Below are 15,230 nucleotides of genomic sequence, written 5' to 3'. Positions count from 1 at the left end.
CAGGTGGTCCCATGTGGGGCTCACAATCTTCATCCCCATTTTACAGATGAGGTAACTGAGGCGCAGAGAAGTGAAGTGACTTGTCCAAGGTCACACAGTAGACAAGTGGCAGAGCCGGGATTAGTACCCATGTCTTCTGACTCCTAAACCCTTGCTCATTCCACTAGGCCACACTGCTTCTGAACTTCTGCAGTAGAATATATGCAGTGTCTATATGTAGCGGAATTTGTTGTTCTTGCTGTCTAATGCTGTCGAATCGTGCCCGACCCATAACGACACCATAGACACAGCTCTTCCAGAACGCCCTACTTCCATCTGCAATCGTTTTGGTAGTATATCCATAGAATTTTCTTGGTAAAAATAGGGAAGTGGTTTACCGTTGCCTCCTTCCATGCAGTAAACGAGTCTCTGCCCTCGACTCTCTCTCATGCCACTGCTGACCAGCACGGGTGAGTTTTTGACTTGTAGCAGATTGTCTTCCACTCGCTAGCCACTGGCCAAGCTAGGAATGGAATGGGTAGGCCTCTGCTTGACTCTCCCTCCTGTAGTCGTGACTGGTAGAGGACTGGAAACTCTCCAGGTACGACCCTGAGAGGATGTAGTGGAACACAGAATGTTTATAGCTTTACTTAGGGACAATTGTGATATATCACTTATCAACCTAAAGCCTATATGTGATTTAAGTCTTTCAGGTTCTGAAGGTACCCAGTGAAGTATTTGATCAACTCACCTCAAAGAATATGCAAAATTCTGATTTTCCCTAGAGTAAATCTATAGCTGGATCCAGTCACATTCATTCATTCAATTCAATAGTATTTACTGAGCACTTACTATGTGCAGAGCACTGTACTAAGCGCTTGGAATGAACAAGTCGGCAACAGATAGAGACAGTCCCTGCCATTTGACGGGCTTACAGTCTAATCAGGGGAGACGGACAGACAAGAACAATGGCAATAAATAGAGTCGAGGGGAAGAACATCTCGTAAAAACAATGGCAACTAAATAGAATCAAGGGGATGTACATCTCATTAACAAAATAAATAGGGTAATGAAAATATATACAGTTGAGTGGACGAGAACAGTGCTGAGGGGATGGGAAGGGAGAGGGGGAGGAACAGAGGGAAAGGGGGGAAAAGAGGGTTTAGCTGCGGAGAGGTGAAGGGGGGGTGGTAGAGGGAGTAGAGGGAGTAGAGGGTGGTAGTGGGAAGCAGCATGGCTCAGTGGAAAGAGCACGGGCTTTGGAGTCAGGGCTCATGAGTTCGAATCCCAGCTCTGCCACTTGTCGGCTGTGTGACTGTGGGCAAGTCACTTAACTTCTCTGTGCCTCAGTTCCCTCATCTGTAAAATGGGGATTAAGACTGTGAGCCCCACGTGGGACAACCTGATTCCCCTATGTCTACCCCAGCACTTAGAACAGTGCTCGGCACATAGTAAGCGCTTAACAAATACCAACATTATTATTATTATTATTATTAGAGGGAGAAGAGGAGCTCAGTCTGGGAAGGCCTCTTGGAGGAGGTGAGTTTTAAGTAGGGTTTTGAAGAGGGGAAGAGAATCAGTTTGGCGGAGGTGAGGAGGGAGGGCGTTCCAGGACCACAGGAGGACGTGGCCCAGGGGTCGACGGTGGGATAGGCGAGACCGAGGGACGGTGAGGAGGTGGGCGGCAGAGGAGCGGAGCGTGCGGGGTGGGCGATAGAAAGAGAGAAGGGAGGAGAGGTAGGAAGGGGCAAGGTGATGGAGAGCCTTGAAGCCTAGAGTGAGGAGTTTTTGTTTGGAGCGGAGGTTGATAGGCAACCACTGGAGTTGTTTAAGAAGGGGAGTGACACGCCCAGATCGTTTCTGCAGGAAGATGAGCCGGGCAGCGGAGTGAAGAATAGAATGGAGCGGGGCGAGAGAGGAGGAAGGGAGGTCAGAGAGAAGGCTGACACAGTAGTCTAGCCGGGATATAACGAGAGCCCGAAGCAGTAAGGTAGCCGTTTGGGTGGAGAGGAAAGGGCGGATCTTGGCGATATTGTAGAGGTGAAACCGGCAGGTCTCGGTAACGGATAGAATGCGTGGGGTGAAGGAGAGAGACGAGTCAAGGATGACACCGAGATTGCGGGCCTGAGAGACGGGAAGGATGGTCGTGCCATCACATGCATTGCCAATTTTAGCATGACCCATTACATTTACCAAATTTTGTCATGCACCTAATAAAATGCTAAATCATTAAGGCACTTGGTAGATTTATACTGCTAGGAAGCATTTTTTTGTTGGTAGCGATAGAATACTAGAATTGGGTTCTAAGATTCTGGGAAGATGTAGGGCAAAACAGAATAATTATGATTCTTATTTTAGTTATTTTAGTTATTTCTAACAATCACTCCAAGCTCATCTTGCATAATAACTAAGGATCAATTGGAAAACATTATCAACATCTAGACATTTTTTAAATGCCCCCAGAGGAATTACCCTGGGTTTCATGGACTTTCTGTTTGGTTTTGGTATTGTTAATAGGAGATGTATTTAGTATTAAGTGTATTATAATTAAGTTATTATGTATTAAGTGCTTACTGTGTTCAGAACACTGTACTAAGCACTGGAAAAGACTGAGATCGTTCTGGGCAGGGATTGTCACTCTTTATTGTTATATTCTACTTTCCCAAGTGCACAGTAAGAGCTCAATAAATACGATTAAATGAATAAAATGAGTACACGGGTGGGAATTAAGCATGGACCCTGTCCTTCAAAGAACTCAATTTTTTTGTGGATTTCTTTAATCTGCTCTTCAGATCAGCCGATGGGTCATCAGGCATTAAAAACAAAGGATCTTGGACAATGCCTAAGTGCACTTTGGAAGGAAGGTCAAATTGTACCTCTCAACTATGGGGTAATATCCCTTTAAGAGCACCCAGAAAAGCCCTGGTAGCCAGAGAAATCTATGAGGTGGGCTGGATGTTTCTGATGTACGGCAGATGGAAGCTGGAGTGAAGAGAAGAACTATCTAGTTGATGCCTCCGAGCCCTGATCTATATTCTCAAGATGAATTTAGGTTTCCATGCTAAAGGATATGGATCTTTGGGAATAAAGAAGAGCTTTAACTGTATTTCTCTTCTCTCCTCTCCCAATTTTCTCTCAGATATCAGCAGCACACCATTTATATTTAAATGTAAATTTCAAAACTAATTATGTCTTCCAAATACCAGATGGTGTTTCCGTTAAAAAACACAATTCAAGGAACGATGCAGTGGCTTTGACTGTAAACTCGTCTTTCTCTAGACTGTAGGTCATTGTGGGCAGGGAATGCTTCTGCTAATTCTGTTGTATTATACTTTCCCAAGTGCTTAGTACAGTACTCTGCACATAAGTGCTCAATAAATACCACTGATTGATTTGCTAAAGAGCTTAAACAGTGGAAATTAAGTCCACAATAAGACCTGAGGTGTTAGGGGGAAAAACTCGACAGTTACGTGCTTCTACTTCATTCTGAGAAACTATATTAATCATTCATTTTAAGATATGGCTTCAGTTTATATTCTAGAACAAGCTGGTTATAATTGAGCACTAAGGTAATTATAATTATTATTATTATAATTGCAGCATTTGTTAAGCACTCACTATGTGCCAGCCACTGTACTAAGCGCTGGGGTGGATAATAGTAATGATGGCACTTGTTAAGCACTTACTCTGTGCAGAGCACTGTTCTAAGCAGCGGGGGGGTTACAAGGTGATCAGCTTGTGCCACGTGGGGCTCATGGTCTTAATCCCCATTTTGCAGATGAGGGAACTGAGGCCCAGAGAAATGAAGTGACTTGCCCAAAGTCACACAGCTGACATGCGGTGGAGACAGGATTAGAACCCATGACCTCTAACTCCCAAACCCATGTTCTTTCCACTGTGCCATGCTGCTTCTCAAGCAAATCAATTTGGATACAAGCAAATCAGGTCAGACACAGTCCCTGTCCCACCTGAGGCTCACAGTCTCAACCTCCGTTTTGCAAATGAAGTACCTGAGATCCAGAAGTGAAACGACTTGCCCAAGGTAATGCAGCAAACAAGTGGCAGAGCCAGCATTAGAACCCATGACCTTCTGACTTCCAGGCCCATGCTCAATCCACAACCCCAAGCACTGTGGCCTAATGGAAAGAGGACGGGCCTGACAATCAGAGGATCTGGGTTCTAATTTCAACTATCACTTGTCTGCTGTGTGACCTTGGGCAAATCACTTAGCTTCGCAGCACCTCAGTTAATCAATCAGTGGTATTTATTAAGCGGTTGTTAATAAATACTGTAAAATAGGGTTAAAATCCTGCTCCCTCCTGCCTAGAATGTGAGCCCTGTGTGGGACAGGGACTGTGTCCAATCTGATTAGGGGTAGGGAATGTGTCTGTTAATTGTTGTATTGCCCTCTCCCAAGCGCTTAGTACAGTGTTCTACACTCAGTAAGTGCTCAATAAATACGACTGAATGAGAAGCAGCGTGGCTCCGTGGAAAAAGCACGGGCTTAGGAGTCAGAGGTCGTGGGTTCTAATCCCAGCCTCGCCACCTATCAGCTGTGTGACTTTGGGCAAGTCACTTTACTTCTCGGTGCCTCAGTTACCTCAACTGTAAAATGGGGATTAAGACTGTGAGCCTCACATGGGACAACCTAATTACCCTGTATCTACCCCAGCGCTTAGAACAGTGCTCGGCACATAGTAAGCGCTTAACAAATACTAACATCATTATTATTATTATTACCTACCTCAGCACTTACTACTGTGCCTGGCATATAGTAAGTGCTTACTAGCAAGTACCATAATGATAATAATTTCAAAAATGATCAGACAGAACAAAGCTTGCCTTTACAGAGCTAGTAAAACACTGAGAGTGTAGTGTCTCCAAATTAAAGCAGCATAGCCTAGTGGAAAGAGCATGGACCTGAGAATCAGAGGACCTTTGTTCTAATCCTAGCTCTGCCACTTACCTGCTGTGTGACCTTGAGCAGGTCGCTTGGCTTCTCTGTGTCTCAGTTTCCTCATTGGTAAAATGGAGTTTCAATCCTCATTCTCTCTCCTTCTTAGACTGTGAGCTCTATGTGAGACAGGGACTGTGTTCAATATGATTAACTTGTATCAACCCCAGCACTTAGAAAAGTGTTTGACACACAGTAAGAGCTTAACCAATACTAAAATAAAAAATAATAATTTTAAAATTAACTGTCTACTTTCTGCTGTTCTTTTCAAGTTCTGTCCTTCGGTTGAACCCAATGCTTAACTGTATAGCTACACTGAGATAATTGGAGGAGTTCTTCAGCAATTTGCTGGAAGACTTGGTTTGCAAAACTAATAGAAAGCTGGGCTTTTTTGGATAAGTATCTCTAGCCTCCCTGTGGGATTTAAGCTGTGCGTAGGGAACTTGTCTACAAACTCTGTTTTATTGTGCTCTCCCAAGCACTGAGTACTATGCTCTGCACATGGTAAGCACTCCATAAATACCTTTGATTGATTGATTCTCATCTACCAACTCCTTTGTATTACATTTTCCCAGTGCTTAATACAGTGTTCGATATACAGTTACCTCTCAATAAATACCACTGATCGAGAATTTGGCTATGTTTTTCTAAGTTTCTTTGGTAGAAGGCAATAAGGTTGTGATGGTTCAGTTAACCCTTCTCCTACCCACCCCCCCCAAAAAAAATTAAAATTGATCAGGTAATTATGGAATCTTCTATGGAATTTGATGGTTGTCCTAAACATCCATCCTTATAGTTATGGATGTATCTTCTAAAATCCTTAGTTTTTACCTTTACATACTTAACTTTCCCTCCAATAACCCATTAAGAGAGTTGTTTCCACGAATTTGCATGAGACCTTCTTGAACATAATAATACACTACAATATCCCATGGTTTTAAATTCCATGTGGATACCTCTGGCTGTGTGAACAGAATTATTTGTTTGTTTCAAGTCTTTCCCCTTCTACTTTTAATGGTTGGCCCCTTAGCTCCGGTGTTGTGAAGTTGCTAACTGAACACGGTATTTGTTAAGCACTTACTATGGGCCAGCCACTGTACTAAGCACTGGGGTAAAGACAAGCTAATCAGATTGGACACTGTCCATGTCCCACATGGGCCTCACACTCTTATTCCCCATTTTACAGATGAGGTAACTGAGGCCCAGAGAAATGAAGTGACTTACCCAAGGTCACAGAGCAGACAAGTGACAGAGCCGGGATCAGAACCCAGGTCCTTCTGATTCCCAGGGCCATGATCTATCCACTAGACCACGCGCCTCTCATAATTCCACATTTATCCTGTCCAAGCCTTTGTGATTTTTATAAAATTCAATCATGTACCCTCTAAACCTTGGTCTTTTCAAACTACCCTCAGTCATAACCTATTCTCTGTCTCGTGATCATTTTAGAGGGGAGAAAAAAGGCTTGAGGGATGATTTTCCAGTGATAAAATGAGAACAGAAGGTGTGCCCATGATCAAACTGGGTAAAGACTGTAAATGTGCCCCCAAACTGGAAGGCACTAGGAATTGTTTGTCCTTGATGTTTCTGCTTCATGTTGAAATAATGAGTTCAATTAATTGAGTTTGAAAATGTAGGATGTGAGAGGTAAAGCATAGACTTGCAAACGAATCCTAGCCAAGCAGTTCTGGAGCTCAATTTGTTATGTATATGATCCTAAGAGCAGGCAGGAGTAACTCTAAATATGTAGGGAGGCCATGTATGGGACTAAAGGATTTACACAATCGAGCTATTTTAGATGTGGAGAGGGAGGGAATAGTAGCAGACAGTGTCAAAAGGAAGGGTACATTTATTCCAGATGTTCATCACAAAAGAAGATCAAGAGAAGACGAAGAGGCATTGTGCAAAAAATAAGGATTTTTCCATCCTGTTCTGAGCTCACAAACTCTTCCCCCTTCTGTGGCTCCTTGGAAAAGAACAGAGTCTGGGGATCTTTAGGAAAGGAGACTAATAAAACAATCTGCAGAAGGGAGAAAAAAAAATTAATGGAAAAGAAGTTTAAAACTGAAAAAAGGAACTATGAGATGTGGTTTTAGAGAAGAAATGAAAGATATTCCTAGTGGAAAAGGTAACTTTAAGAAGGAATAAAGAAGGGCAAAAATTATTTTAAAAAAACACTTTTAGAAAAGGAAGAAGAGGAGCAACCAAAGATAATGATAGGTAAAATAGTTCACTGGTTATCAGGCTCCTGGCAAATAAAGACGAAAACAACACTCAGGAGATGGAAAGGGGAAGAAAGGAGGAAGCTAGGAAGGGAGCCAAATTTAGAAAAAGTTCACTCTTGAATTTTCAAGATCATAAATTGCAAGAGCAGCAGATCTTGTGCTGCAAATGTCTTGGATTCCATAAAACAAGGATGGGTTTAAAAGTCATTTTCCTGATGAGAAAAATCCATTTTCCTGATGAGAAAAATCCATTTTCCCTTGTTAGGGGCGAGTCCCTCACTAAGTAGACACCAGCAATTAGAAGGTGTGTCACTGTGAGCACAAAATGTGTACCCTCTCCCTACTCCAGCCCTTGAATATATATAGTTTGTTTCCAAAGCACTTGTCTATCAATTATCAACTAACATTAGGGAACCACCTCTCCCTTGCTCCACCTCCAAGCCCGTCTGGACAACCAAAAGATGATATTTGGGGCTTTTCCACTCTCCCAGCCCTCCCTTCATATTCCTAACACTGCAGGGTGGGGAGGAGGGCATTCTTAGGACTTTAGGGGCAGTCCCCCCAATCTAGGTAGGCTCTCTGGCAGCAGAGAGCCAGAGGTGTAGAAATACAGAGCTCTTGGCTCTGGCAGTAGCAATCCTGTGAATTCCATGCCCATTACAGAGGAGACATGCCTGAGTACCCAAATCCAATGCCAATATTCCCCTTCCTGCGTGATCCCAACCTTTGTTTTTCAGCTTGGCTAAGCTCATTTGCAATAAAATGGTGCAGTAGCAAATCCCCTTATTTGGGGCCGATTAACCCATCAGATGCTACCTGGATTCTGGAACGTTATTTCAACCTGCCATTAGAAGAGTCCCAGGCAACCACAGCTGTGCGTGTTCAGTAGTTATCTTCTACCCTGTAAACATGAAAAGAATCACGCACGTACACACCTTAGACCGGGGTCTAAGGACCAATCTCCCACCGTTGAACTTCACCTGGATGAATCAGAAAGCACTTAGAGATTCACTGGAAATTAATCCGTTCATTAGTCACGTTTATTTGTTGTGGGAAAAAAAACCAACGCTCTATCTTGGGTTTGGTTGGTCCGATTAGGCAAATCAGAAAATTCAAATGGTAAGAGTGATTTGTTTAAATAATTTTGTTTGCACTACTTCTATTGTGGTAGGACAGTTAGGGCCACAGAGGCAAAGAAGGCTTAGGATCTTGAACCTTTGGCGTATTTTTTCATTCTTCAGCAGGGGTGAGCAATTATTTGGGCTGGTGGCCATTTGCTGGTGGGGAGGAAAGTTTAAAGGCAGAATTGGCAGCTGAACTTCCTCCTGCGGAACTGCCTAATTAGCTTTAAGCCTTTTTTTTATGGCATTTGTTAAACACTTACAATGGGCCACTTTAAGCGCTGAGGTAGATACACTCTAATTAAATAGGACATAGTCCATTTCCCACATGGGGCTGACAGTCTTAATTCCTATTTTACAGATGAGGTAATTGAAGCCCAGAGAAGGCAAATGACTTTCCCAAGGTAACACAGCAGATGAATGGCAGAGCCAGGATTAGACCCCAGGTCCTCGACTCCCAGGCCTAGGCTCTATCTACTAGACCTTGTTTCTTATCACAGTCCCTTTAAGCAGCCCTAATAAAAATAATAATAATTGTGGTATTACTAAAGTGCTTACTACATGCCAGTCCCTACCAACATTTAATACAACAACAGACAAAGGATAATATTTTGACATGCCCAGTGTGGCTAGAACTGTGGATTCCAGCTCAGTCTTTTCAGCCACATATGCATTTGTCGGTAAACTTCACCATCCCTTGGTGTCATCTTTAAATACGAAGGACAACTACATAAACTACATGCCAAGCACTATGCTGAATACTAGGGTAGATACAGTCAGGTGAGACAGATGGGGTACACTATGTAAGGGAGAGGGAGAGATCTGGTCCCAATTTTAAATTTGCAAAACCATGCAGAGAGAAGTGAAATGGTTGCTGCTCTCAACTCCACTCTCTCTACTCAACTCAACTCAGTCTCTCCCCTTTCCCTCTGCTGCTCTCGCTCCACTAATCCACAGCTATCAATCTCTGCCTCTGTCTGCCTCCTTCGCTCTTGTGCTCGAGCTGCTGAGTGCTGCTGTCGAAGGTCTAAGCACCAAGCCAACCTTATTCACTTCAAATTTATCCTTTCCTGCTTTAACTTTGCCCTCTCCTCTACCAGGCAAAACTACTTTTCTTCCCTCATTGACGTCCATGCCCAACACCCCCACCAATTGTTCTGGACTCTTAACTCTCATTCATTCATTCAGTAGTATTTATTGAGCACCATGTGCAGAGCACTGTACTAAGCACTTGGGATGTACAATTCGGCAACAGATAGAGACAATCCCTGCCCAATGACAGGCTTACAGTCTAATCGGGGGAGACAGACGGCAGAGCAAATCAGAATGAAACAAAAACAACACTATCACGATAAATAGAATCAAAGGAATGTACACCTCATTATCAAAATAAATAGGGTAATTAATATATACAAATGAGCACAGTGCTGGGCGAGGGGGGAGAGGAGCAGAGGGAAATGGGGCTCAGCTGAAGGGAGGTGAAGGGGGGAAGGAGGAGGAGCAGAGAGTGGAGGGGGAGCAGAGGGAAAAGGGGGTAGCTCAGTCTGGGAAGGCCTCTTGGAGGAGGTGAGCTCTCAGTAGGGCTTTGAAGAAGGGAAGAGAGTTAGTTTGGCAGACGGGAGGAGGGAGGACATTCCAGGACAGCGGTAGGACCTGAGCCAGGGTCGACGGTGAGACAGGCGCGAATGGGGGACAGTGAGGAGGTGAATGGCAGAGGAGCAGAGTGTACAGGCTGGGCTGTAGCAGGAGAGAAGGGCGGTGAGGTAGGAGGGGGCAAGGTGATGGAGAGCTTTGAAGCCAAGAGTGAGAAGTTTTTGTTTGGTGCAAAGGTTGATAGGCAACCATTGGAGGTTTTTGAGGAGGGGAGTGACATGCCCAGAGCGTTTCTGTAGGAAGATGATCCAGGCACCGGAATGAAGAATAGACTGGAGCGGGGAGAGACAGGAGAAAGGGAGATCAGAGAGAAGGCTGACACAATAATCCAGCCGGGATATTATGAGAGCTTGTACCAGCACGATAGCTGTTTGGATGGAGAGGAAAGGGCGGATCTTGGCGATGTTGTAAAGATGAGACCGGCAGGCATTGGTGACGGATTGGTTGTGTGGGGTGAATGAGAGAGCTCCATCTATACTCACTCTCTTGGTGAACTCTTTCACTCCCACGGCTTCAACTATCATCTCTACGCAGGTAACACCCAAATCTACATCTCCTCCTCTGTTCTCTCCCCCTCCTTTCAGGGTCGTATCTCCTCCTGCCTCCAGGACGTCTCCACCTGGATGTCTGCCTGCCACCTTAAACTCAACATGTCTAAAACTGAGCTCCTTATCCCAAACCCTGTCCTCTCCCTCACTTCCCTGTCACTGTGGACGGCACGATCATCCTTCCCATCTCACAAGCCCGCAAACTTGGTGTCATCCTTGACTCAGCTCTCTCATTCACCCCACACATCCAATCCGCCACCAACACATGCTGGTCTCACTTTTACAATATTGCCGAGATCCGCCCTTTCCTTTCCATCCAAACAGCTATTGGGCTGGTAAAACCTCTCATAATATTCTGACTGGATTATTGGGTCAGCCTCTCCTCTGATCTCTTTTCCTCCTGTCTCTCCCGACTCCAGTCTCTTCTTCATTCCACTGCCTGGATCATCTTCCTACAGAAATGCTCTGGGCATGTCACTCCCCTCCTCAAAAACCTCCAGTGGTTGCCTATCAACCTTTTCACGAAACAAAAACTCCTCACTCTTGGCTTCAAAGCTCTCCATCACCTTGCCCCCTCCTACCTCACTTCCCTTCTCTCTTTCTACTGCCCAGCCCATACACTCCACTCCTCTGCTGCTCACCTCATTCATTCATTCATTCAATAGTATTTATTGAGCGCTTACTATGTGCAGAGCACTGTACTAAGTGCTTGGGATGAACAAGTCGGCAACAGATAGAGACAGTCCCTGCCATTTGACGGGCTTACAGTCTAATCGGGGGAGACGGACAGACAAGAACAATGGCAATAAATAGAGTCAAGGGGAAGAACATCTCGTAAAAACAATGGCAACTAAATAGAATCAAGGCGATGTACAATTCATTAACAAAATAAATAGGGTAACGGAAATATATACAGTTGAGCGGACGAGTACAGTGCTGTGGGGATGGGAAGGGAGAGGTGGAGGAGCAGAGGGAAAAGGGGAAAAAGAGGGTTTAGCTGCGGAGAGGTAAAAGGGGGGTGGCAGAGGGAGTAGAGGGAGAAGAGGAGCTCAGTCTGGGAAGGCCTCTTGGAGGAGGTGAGTTTTAAGTAGGGTTTTGAAGAGGGGAAGAGAATCAGTTTGGCGGAGGTGAGGAGGGAGGGCGTTCCAGGACCGCGGGAGGACGTGACCCAGGGGTCGACGGCGGGATGGGCGAGACCGAGGGACGGTGAGGAGGTGGGCGGCAGAGGAGCGGAGTGTGCGGGGTGGGAGGTAGAAAGAGAGAAGGGAGGAGAGGTAGGAAGGGGCAAGGTGAAGTAGAGCCTTGAAGCCTAGAGTGAGGAGTTTTTGTTTGGAGCAGAGATTGATAGGCAACCACTGGAGTTGTTTAAGGGGAGTGACATGCCCAGATCGTTTCTGCAGGAAGATGAGCCGGGAAGCGGAGTGAAGAATAGACTGGAGCGGGGCAAGAGAGGAGGAAGGGAGGTCAGAGAGAAGGCTGACACAGTAGTCTAGCCGGGATATAACCGTCCCCCGTTCACACCTATATCACCGTCGACCCCTGGCCCACGTCCTACTACTGTCCTGGAATGCCCTCCCTCCTCATATCCACCAAACTAACGCTCTTCCCCTCTTCAAAGCCCTACTGAGAGCTCACCTCCTCCAGGAGGTCTTCCCAGACTGAGCCTCCCCTTTCCCTCTGCTTCCCCTCCTCTTCCCTCCCCCCACCCTCTGCTCTTCCCCCTTCCCCACCCCTCAGCACTGTGCTCATTTGTATATATTATTTATTACCCTATTTATTTTGTTAATGAGGTGTATATCTCCTTGATTCTATTTATCTTGATGATGTTGTCTTGTTTTGTTTTGCTTTGTTTTGCTTTGCTGTCTGTCTCCCCTGTTTAGATTGTGAGCCTGTCATTGGGCAGGGATGGTCTCTATCCGTTGCCCAAGTGGACATTCCAAGTGCTTAGTACAGTGCTCTGCACTTAGTAAGCGCTCAATAAATACTATTGAATGAATGAATGAATGAACTTGCCCAAGGTCACACTGCAGGCAAGTGATGGAGCTGAGATGACTAGGTCATGCTGCTTCTCCCAAGCTACAGGCATCGTTGTCTATAACATCTCTGGAGGGTCTGGGCCGTGAAATAACAATAAAAATTACCATTTTCTTTTTAGGACTGCTGAACTGGGCAGGCTTGCAGCTAATCAGGCAGCTCCACAGACCGAAGTTCTGCTGCCATTTCTACAACCAGATCTACTTAGAAGTTACTCTGCCACTCAAATAATGGGTTGGAGACAGCAGGGTGCTGTATTTTGACCACTGCTGTTTCTGTATTTTGCCCACGGCTGGACTTGAGGCTAAACAGCTTTTCTGGGCAAAGTTAATTCAATTCTATACAGGAAAACCTAGGCAGTTTCCACTTTGGAAGTTTGCACTGGTTGGGTGGTGCTTTACATCCACCCAACTAGATAATTTAGAATGACTATAATCTCTTGCCTGATTGCCGGTCTTGTTTTCCATCACAGTCTGGGCCAACTAAAACTTCTAAACATTCTGTGCCTCTAGTTTAAAAATAACTCCAGGAGAAACAAGCCAGCAACCTCTGGATGTGCTTTCATAGGAGAGGAAACTGGGACCTCGCTTTACATACCTCGACAGAAAAGATGCCCTGTTCTTCCAGCTTTGCCTGACAGTGCAAATCTCCATACTGATGGACAGCTCTTGTTCAAGTTGATGGCAGCCAGATGAATAATACTGATTGCTTTTCTTCTGAAAATAAGGAATAATACATTTTAGGATTAAAAACCTTTCTTCCTCCCATCTCCCCGCCATCTCCGTTTAATTTAGCAACCAGGATCCAATAGCATTGTGGAATCCAAGTGTGGAGAAGCACTGAGAGAAGCAGCATGGCTGAGAGGAAAGAGCATGGGCTTAGGAGTCAGAGGTCATGGGTTCTAATCTCGTCTCTGCCATTTATCAGCTGTGTGATCTTGGGCAAGTCACTTAACTTCTCTGGGCCTCAGTTCCTTCCTCTGTAAAATGGGGATTAAGATTGTGAGCCCCAATTGGGACAACCTGATTACCATGAGGATTAAGACTGTGAGCCCCAGGTGGGACAACCTGATTACCTTGTACCGCCACCCCCGCAGCGCTTAGAACGGTGCTTGCTACATAGTAAGTTACCTCATCTGTAAAATAGGGATTAAAAGTGTGTGAGCCCCATGTGGGACAACCTGATTACCCTGTATCTCCCCCAGTGCTTAGAACAGTGCTTGGCACCTAGTAAGCGCTTAACACATACCAACATTATTATTATTAGTATTAAGGAAGAAAAGACATTTAACCGTTTCTTCTGGCTGTAACATGCACACATTATTTATTACCCATTTCCTTTTCATGCTTCTCTTATATTTCAAGTTTATACAATAAACACACACTCACACACACACACACACACACACACACACACACACACAAAACACCAGTTCCTTGTACATGAGCCAAATTCCAACCTGGAAAATTACAGTGGATAACTCAGTTCTCATTTCCATTTTCCCTATTCCTCTCTTAACCTACACTAACCCCATTTTAGTTTCTATTATTCCTCCGTGAGATAATCCTATTCTTTCTCTGACACTTTCCAGATTCCCCTCTGCATGTGCTCTGACAATTGCTTCAGCATACCCACCTTGTTCTTAAAATTGTTTCTTTACTCTGACTCTTCCCCATGATCACTATTAACACGTGAACCATTCTAAAATAACTACGGTGCAGGATTCTTTCTTTTCAACTGCCCCGCTTTGAGGTTGCCTGCTGGACTTCTGGTCCCCGGGACATAGTATCCCTGGCAGTAATCAGCGGCTGGGCAATTTATGGGGGTGTTCCACCCTAATGCGCCCCGAGATAGCCTAGGAGCTCGTGGCCACCATCGCCGACTCTAAGATTTGGAACCTCTGGAAAATCCAGGGCGGAGCCTATGTTCAGCTAGTCAGTCACGTCCCCAAAGGGTTGGCTGCGGAGATCTGGCAGATGTCAGTGTTCACCCCGGCCTTGTGATGATAAATCTTCAACGCTGTACGCACGTCAATCAGGCACCCTCGTTGGTTATAACCCAGATAAATCAGGATTTATTTTGTTAACTGTTTCAACAGCAATAGCAGTTGTTCAGCAGAATTTTAAACTGGATCAGGCAGTAACTCCCTAACCTTGATCTGGAACGTATTCTTATCTTCAACCCAGCATTTTTAGATCCCCTCAATTTCTGCTATATGTCCCTTAGGACATCCTTTGGGTATGCCATCCACCGGTCCTTTTCTGAGCTCCAGATCTTTTTTTCTTTTGTTTTTTAATGGTATTCATTAAATGTTTCCTATATGCTAGGCACTGTTCTAAGCGTTGGGGTTGTTGTGGTTGTCTTGTGCTGTTGAATCATGTCTGACCCCTATCGACACCACAGACACCTCTCTCCCAGAACACCCCATTTCCATCTGCAATCTTTCTGGTAGTGTATCCATAGAGTTTTCTTGGTAAAAATACAGAAGTGGTTTACCATTGCCTCCTTCTGTGTAGTAAACGAGTTTCTGCCCTCGACCATCTCCTGTGCCTCTGCTGCCCAGCACGGGTGAGTTTTGATTTGTAGCCGATGGCCTTCCACTCACTAGCCACTGGCCAAGCTAGGAATGGAATGGGTAGACCTCTGCTTGACTCTCCCTCCTGTAGTCGTGACTGGTGGAGTACTGGAAACACTCCAGGTGTGACCCTGAGAGGGG

At 45.1% G+C, this 15,230-nt stretch overlaps 2 non-coding genes across 2 annotated transcripts; both read right to left on the bottom strand.

Annotated features, from left to right (window-relative positions):
• Nucleotides 1-460: 460 nt before the first annotated feature.
• On the bottom strand, nucleotides 461-598 carry LOC114815883. The gene has a single exon (XR_003763681.1). It is a non-coding gene; the product is annotated as a small nucleolar RNA SNORA7 (small nucleolar RNA).
• Nucleotides 599-15,092: 14,494 nt separating this feature from the next.
• LOC114816010 lies at nucleotides 15,093-15,230 on the bottom strand. The gene has a single exon (XR_003763781.1). It is a non-coding gene; the product is annotated as a small nucleolar RNA SNORA7 (small nucleolar RNA).

This window comes from Ornithorhynchus anatinus, chromosome 1, assembly GCF_004115215.2.
Source record: "Ornithorhynchus anatinus isolate Pmale09 chromosome 1, mOrnAna1.pri.v4, whole genome shotgun sequence".
Classification (NCBI taxonomy): domain Eukaryota; kingdom Metazoa; phylum Chordata; class Mammalia; order Monotremata; family Ornithorhynchidae; genus Ornithorhynchus; species Ornithorhynchus anatinus.
The sequence above is the reverse complement of the archived record's forward strand: the minus strand, read 5'-3'. Positions and strand labels throughout refer to the sequence as shown.